The 7,262-nt window shown below is 36.9% G+C and overlaps 1 pseudogene; it reads left to right on the forward strand.

The window, feature by feature from the left end:
- Window positions 1-1,758: 1,758 nt before the first annotated feature.
- LOC143639939 (protocadherin alpha-13 pseudogene) lies at window positions 1,759-3,969 on the forward strand (annotated as a pseudogene).
- Window positions 3,970-7,262: the final 3,293 nt, after the last annotated feature.

Here is a 7,262-nt window from a genome sequence, read left to right on the forward strand (position 1 = left end):
TAATGGAAGTGGAAGGAAAGAACCATGTATATGGTAGCAAGGTAGAATCAGCCAGATGATTGATGACTCAGTATAAATGATGAGAAAGAAAAAAGTTGAAGATAACACCCCCCCTCCCTTTTCAATTTGGTCAACAGGGAGGATGTAATTGCCCTAAAAAATATGCAAAACAGAGTTGGAAAAACAGTTCATATATGTTTGGTCATGTAAGGAATGAAGAGGAACATTTAAGAAACTGGTATTTTTGAGGTTTCAAGAGAACACTACTATGGCTGGAAGTATGGATCTAGAATTCAGAGGAGATTATAGAATAAATGCCTGAGGGAAAAATATAAATCCTTGAAAGGATAAAATCACCAAGAGAGAAACTGAAACATTTAAAAAATAATAATTTCAAGAAAACAATTTAGGTGGATAGTTGTGTTAGTTCCTGGAGCTGCTATAAGAAATGACTGGATGGTACATAACAAAAATCTATTCACTTTCAGTTTTGGAGATCTGAAGTCCAAAATCAAGGTGTTAGCAGGGCTGTATTCCCTCTGGAAGCTCTAGGGGAATACATCTAGGGAATATATCTGTTCTTTGCTTCTTTAAGTTTCTCATGGGTGATGCCATTTCTTAGCTTGTGGCTGCGTCATTCCAATCTGTCTCCATGGTCACATAGCTTCCTCCTCTTCTCCATGTATTCTCTGTGTACATGTGATTGCACTTAGGACCCACCTGTATACTCCAGGATAAATGTCTCCTTGCAAGATTCTTAATTTAATTACATCATTTGCCTATAAAGTAATATTCAAAAGTTCTGAGTCTTAAGATGTGGGTATATCTTTTTGAGGAACCACCATTCACCCTACTATGGTAGGCCTAAAATCTCAGGGAGAATAGATACACAGCTGAGATCAAACTTCAACTAAATGTTAGAAATTAGAGGTGAAGGAAAGGGGATAAACAAAAGTTTTTTCCCCCAGAAGTGGCATGTTTAAGTATATATATTCATATACAATGTTTTAATAAAAACATATAATACAATTATTTATATATAAATTGATGCATATTTTAGTTAGAGATATTTGAGAAGTTTTTTGTGTGAGAGCAAAGAAGCAAGTAAAGAAGGTGATATGAAAGACAAAACAGGAAGCAAGGGAATGAAGTGAAGATAAAAATTTGAAGGAGATGAAAATGGAAAATAATATTTTTCAGATTATAGGGTTAGCATTAAAAGTGGGGACAGTTTTTTTCCTGTGAACTAATAGGGAGAAAAGTAGAGACTACAAAGAAAATTGTTGATATGAGAAGAGAGCAGTGAGTTCACTCTCCTAATAGGAAAATTAGCCAAAAGTCAAGCAGTAGGAATGGAATGGAGAATTATGAAGAGAGAAGGACAATATAAAATAATTTCTGAAGGCAATAGGAAGAGTTTATTAGTTAACTTGAGGTCCAGCTGTAGAAAATGTGTAAGTAAACTTCTAGAGAATATAGTCATCATCATTAAATAACTACTTTTTACTGAGGTCAATAGGAAGAATAGAGAAAATGAATAGTTAATTGTGTGTTGGATGCTAAAGAATGTTAAAGAGGAGTAAGATAAACAGGTGACTGATCTTATGATATCTGGAAGGACATATTTTAAATGGTTGACTATGAATTTTAGTTTATGTGGAGAAGTTTGTGAAGCAGTGGAGGGCCAAATAGACAAGAATCATTAGAAATAATCATGAGATTTTCCCATTATGAGAATGAAGTATGTTAGTAGAAGTAATGGAGCTTGAGAGGATGATGAGAGCAAACAAATACCAAATACTCTATGTAAAGTTTAAGAGGGGAAAGAGGTACAGAAATCAACCCAGCTGTCATTTCCTATAGAGTTGTGCACAGAAATAAATATCAGAAAGATATTTATTAGAGCTATTATATATTTTTCTTTGTGTTATTTGGCCTGGACCTGGTAATGATATCAATGGATAAACGATTCACTTCTTTTCCTTGCTTATGATGTGTTAACACCTTTATCTTGCTATTGTCACTTACTTGGAAAGTCAGAATCAATTTAAATGGTAGTAAGTTTTTTCTTAGTGATGATGAAATGAGAAAGAAACGATTATTTCACTTTGGATACGCAAAACAATCCTGAACAAACGTCTTCGTTATCACTTGTGTTAAGGAAAACATTAGACAGGGAGGCAATTCAGGAACATAGTTTATTACTGACAGCCAGTGATGGAGGTAAACCAGAGCTGACAGGCACAGTTCAACTGTTGATCATAATTCTGGATGTGAATGACAATGCTCCAGAATTTGATCAATTCGTTTATAAAGTTAAAGTGTTAGAGAATGCACTTAATGGAACACTCCTGATTAAACTAAATGCCACAGATCCTGATGAAGTTATTAATGGAGATATAGTTTACTCTTTTAGAAAGCCCGTGTCTCCCTCAGTGGTGTATGCATTTAACATAAATTCCAACGATGGAGAAGTTAGGACAAAAGGTAAACTGGATTTTGAAGAAAAGAAATTATATGAAATATCCATGGAGGCAGTTGACAAGGGGAATATTCCAATGACGGGTCATTGTACCCTTTTGGTGGAAGTACTAGATATAAACGATAATGCCGCTGAAGTAACCATCACTACTCTGTCACTTCCCAACAGAGAAGATACACAACCTAGTGCAGTCATCGCCCTGATCAGCGTGTCCCACCGTGACTCTGGTGCCAACGGACAGGTCACCTGCTTTCTGACGCCCCATGTCCCCTTTAAGCTGGTGCCCACCTTCAAGAATTATTATTCGCTGGTGCTGGACAGCGTTCTGGATCCTGAGACTATATCTGACTATAAGCTGGTGGTGACAGCGCGTGATGGGGGCTCGCCTTCGTTGTCGGCCACAGCCAGCATGTCTGTGGAGGTGGCCGATGTGAACGACAATGCACCAGCATTCACGCAGACCGAGTACACCGTGTTCGTGAAGGAGAACAACCCACCGGGTTTCCACATCTTCACAGTGTCCGCGCCGGATGCGGACGCGCGGGAGAACGTGCTAGTGTCCTACTCTCTGGTTGAGCGTCTGGTGGGCCAGCGTGAGCTGTCGAGCTACGTGTCAGTGCACGCAGGGAGCGGCAAGGTGTATGTGCTGCAGCCCTTGGACCATGAGGAGTTGGAGCTGCTGCAATTCCAGGTGACCACACACAACGCTGGTGAGCAGCAACTTGACGGTACAGGTGTTTGTATTGGACGAGAATGACAACGCGCCCACGCTGCTGCCTCCTCAGGCAGGTGGCTGTATGAGCGAGCTGGTGCCACTGTCAGTGGATGTGGGCCAAGTGGTGGCGAAGGTTCGCGCTGTTGATGCGGATTCGGGCTACAATGCGTGGTTATCTTATGAGCTGCAGACGCTGGTGGGCAGTGTGCGCAGCCCGTTCTGTGTAGGGCTGTATACTGGTGAGATCAGTATCACACACGCCCTGGATGAGGTGGACGCGCCACGCCAGTGACTGCTGGTGCTAGTGAAGGACCCTGGCGAACCAGCACTGACCGCCACTGCCACAGTGCTGGTGTCACTGGTGGAGAGTGGTCAGGTGTCAAATGTCTCTTCGCGGTCCTCCACCAGTGCCTCTGGCCCAGAGGTGGCGCTGGTGGATGTCAACGTGTACCCGATCATCGCGATCTGCATAGTGTCCAGCCTGTTGGTGCTCACGCTGGTGCTGTACATGGCATTTCGCTGCTCCGCGGTGCCCACGGAGGGCGCGTGCAGCCGTGGGAAGCCCACGCTGGTGTGCTCCAGTGCGGTGGGGAGCTGGTCTTACTCGCAACAGAGGCGACAGAGGGTGTGTTCTGGAGAGGTCCCAGCCAAGACCGACTTAATGGCCTTTAGCCCGGGTCTTGCTCCAGTTTTGGGTTCTGCAGAAGAAACATGCCAGGGAGAAGGGCAGGCAGAGTTCTTGAAAGCGGTAAGTTCCTATTTTAAAGAATAGACTTTTTTTTTTTTTTAACATATTTGCTTTATATTTTTGGTTAAAGAATTTTTGTAAATCCTGGACAATCTGATAATTTTTTGTCCTTAGATATTAAAATATATACATACATCTTAAGAAATAGTCTTAACTAAATATTTTAGCCTTCTTGACAGTTGTTAATTTAAAATATCTTTAACCCCAATTTTGAGATTGTTTCTTAGGTTAATTTTAATTTCCCTGCTCTTTATCATCTTTAACAATTTGGTTATTGACATTTAGGTTGGATTATTCTTCATAGTGAAACCTGAAGTCACCACAATGAAGTGTCCAAAACTGAAATAATTTGGTTTTGTTGTCCTGTTAATAGTTTTCTGTATTTATTACGTATTCACCATTTACAAAAATCCCACGTTTTGAGAACTTCAGCATTTTTTTAAAAATGTTGTTTTAATGCGGCTAATCAAAATTTAAATTTTTGAATCTTTTTATTTAATTTACAAATATGCCTACATACATATATTATTTTAAAGTGCTTCATAACTTTTCACGGAAATGCCTCATTTCACAGTTCATTTTTCTTTCTTTTAAATAATTTTTTTGGCACTCCTTTGTTGTCTTCTAGGCACATCAATGTTTCCCTCTCAGGTATCCCATAACAAGCTCCTTGTGATTTTCCTTTCATATTTTTATTTGCACTCAGATAATTATTCATTAATTTACATTCATGTAGTGATTTTTTGTTATTGTTTAGTTTTAAATACTTAACACGTTATGTATTTTAGATCTCTTTGTCACAAGACTTTTTGGGAAATCTTTTATTTTAATTACTTATATGACAGCAGAATGCAATACAAATTATATTACATGTATAGAGCACAATTTTTCATGTCTCTGGTTGTACACAAAGTAGAGTCACACCATTTGTGTCTTAATACATGTACATCTCATTAATACATGTACATTAATACATGTACATCTCTTAATACATGTACATCTCATTCCACCAACTTTCCTAACCCCATGCCCCCTCCCTTCCCCTCCCTCCCCTTTGCTCTATCTAGAGTTGTCTAATCCACCCATGCTCCCCACCCCAAGCCCATTATGAATCAGCATCCTTATATCAGAGAAAACATTTGGCATTTGGTTTTGCAAATGTGATATTATTAATAGCTGTGTGGTAATGATAGTGTGGACATATCACTACACATTCAGTTATTCACCTGGGGATGAGCAAAGACTTTGTTTTTAGTGTTCTTTTACAAAGAACATGTTGTACTATAATTTTATGTATTTCCTAAAAACTGATACTTGATTCTCACAGTGGAATTGATCACCAAAAAGTATCAATAATTTTAATTTTGAAGTATGTTAACAGGTGGTTTTCCAAAAATTTTGTAGTACTTGAAATTTCCACCAGTTAAGACCATTCTTTTCATCTGATCTCCAGAAGCAATAGAGGATTTTCTTTCTATTGCTGTGATCAGTCTGAAATATCAAACAAATATTTTATTATTTGTTTTAATTAGTTATACATGACAGTAGAATGCATTTATATACTTTGATGTATCATACATAGATGGATATAATTTCTCATTTTTCTGAGAAAAATACATATTGTAGAATCACATTAGTCATACAGTCACATACATACATGCAGTAATAATGTCTGTTTCATTCTACTATTTTTCTTATCCCCACATCCCCTGCCTTCCCCTCCTTTCATTTCTCTCTACTTAATCTGAGGTAACTTTTTTTTTGCATTACAATTCTTAATACACATAAATACCACACTTTTTGTAATGCTAAGTATGAAGTCAGCAAATCCCCCCCAAAACAAATACCGAATGTTTTCTCTGATATAGGGAGGTTACTCATAGTGGAATTGGGAGGGAGTGCATGGGAGGAGTAGATGAATTCTAGATAGGGAAGAGGGGGTGGGAGAAAAAGGGAGGGGACAGGGGATTAACAAGGAGGGTGGAATGTGATGGACATCATTGTACAAAGTACAAGTATGAAGACTTGAATTGGGTGTCAATATACTTTATATACAAACAGAAATATCTGTTATTTTAATTTTAAATTCCTATATGTCACCAGTGGAATTGAGAATTTTATGTTATTTTGTTTTGGACTTTATTGTCTTTGATTTATTGATAAAACTCTTTACCCATTTTCATATATGAAAAAAAATGTGGTTCTTAATTTGGGAAAATTCTTTGGACAACATAAATATTACCTATTTATCTGCTAAGTGCATCACAAATGTACTTTTCTCCAGTGTCATTTCTACTGATTTGTTTATAGAATATTTTGCAATATAAAAGTGTTCAAAATTCATATAGTCAAACATGTCTAATTTTTATTTTATGCATTTTAAAGTTTGAAGGTTAGTTTGAAAAGTCTTTCTAACCTCTGTATTGAAATTCACTGGGCTGGGGTAAAGCTCAGTGGTAGAACACAGGACTAACATGCACCAGGCACTTAATTTTATCTACAGCACCACAAATAAATATATATATAACTCATTAATTAAATTTATTTAATAAATACATATTCAATGTTCTCTGTATACCAGGGGTTTTACCGAATAGGAATATAGCTCTGAAATTCATTCTTTTTTTTTGTTGTTAAATACAAATTTCTAGATTGGTGCCATTTAATTTTTGCCTGAAAATTTTCTTTAATACTTCTTGTGTTCTGGTATTGAATTCACTCAAATTTGTGAAAATTTTTTATTGCACTTTCATTTTTGAAAATGTATTTTTACTGGATATATAGGCTAATTTTTGTAAGGTGTTATTCATTCCCTTGCCTCCTGGCTTGAATAGTTTCTGATGAGTAGATTGCTATTGTTTTTACCTTTGTTCTGCTGTGTGTAACTTCTTTCCCCTCCATCACTTCTTATAGTGTCAGTTTAAACTATCCTTTTAAAAAATGTCATTTTTATCATTGATTTTTGCAAATTGATCATTATGTTCTTTAGTCTTATTTTCTTTATGTTAGTCTATTTGGGATTTGTTGATTTTCTTGATCTGTGGATTTACCATTTTCACCAAATTTGGGAAAATTTTAACCATATTGCTTCAAATATTTTTTCTTCCTTTCTGCCTTTCTGTGACTCCAATTACACATATGTTGGACCACCTGATGTTTTCTTTGTCTTTTCACTCTCTGTGCCTCATTTAAGATACATTTACTGGTATATTTTTAACTCCACTAATTTTTCCTTTTGTAGTGTCATGTCTCTAATCCTAACCAGTATATTTTTTTTATCTCTGTGAGATTTCACTTGGGTCTTTCATTTTATTTAT

The sequence above is a fragment of the Callospermophilus lateralis genome, unplaced genomic scaffold, assembly GCF_048772815.1.
Source record: "Callospermophilus lateralis isolate mCalLat2 unplaced genomic scaffold, mCalLat2.hap1 Scaffold_101, whole genome shotgun sequence".
Taxonomy (NCBI): domain Eukaryota; kingdom Metazoa; phylum Chordata; class Mammalia; order Rodentia; family Sciuridae; genus Callospermophilus; species Callospermophilus lateralis.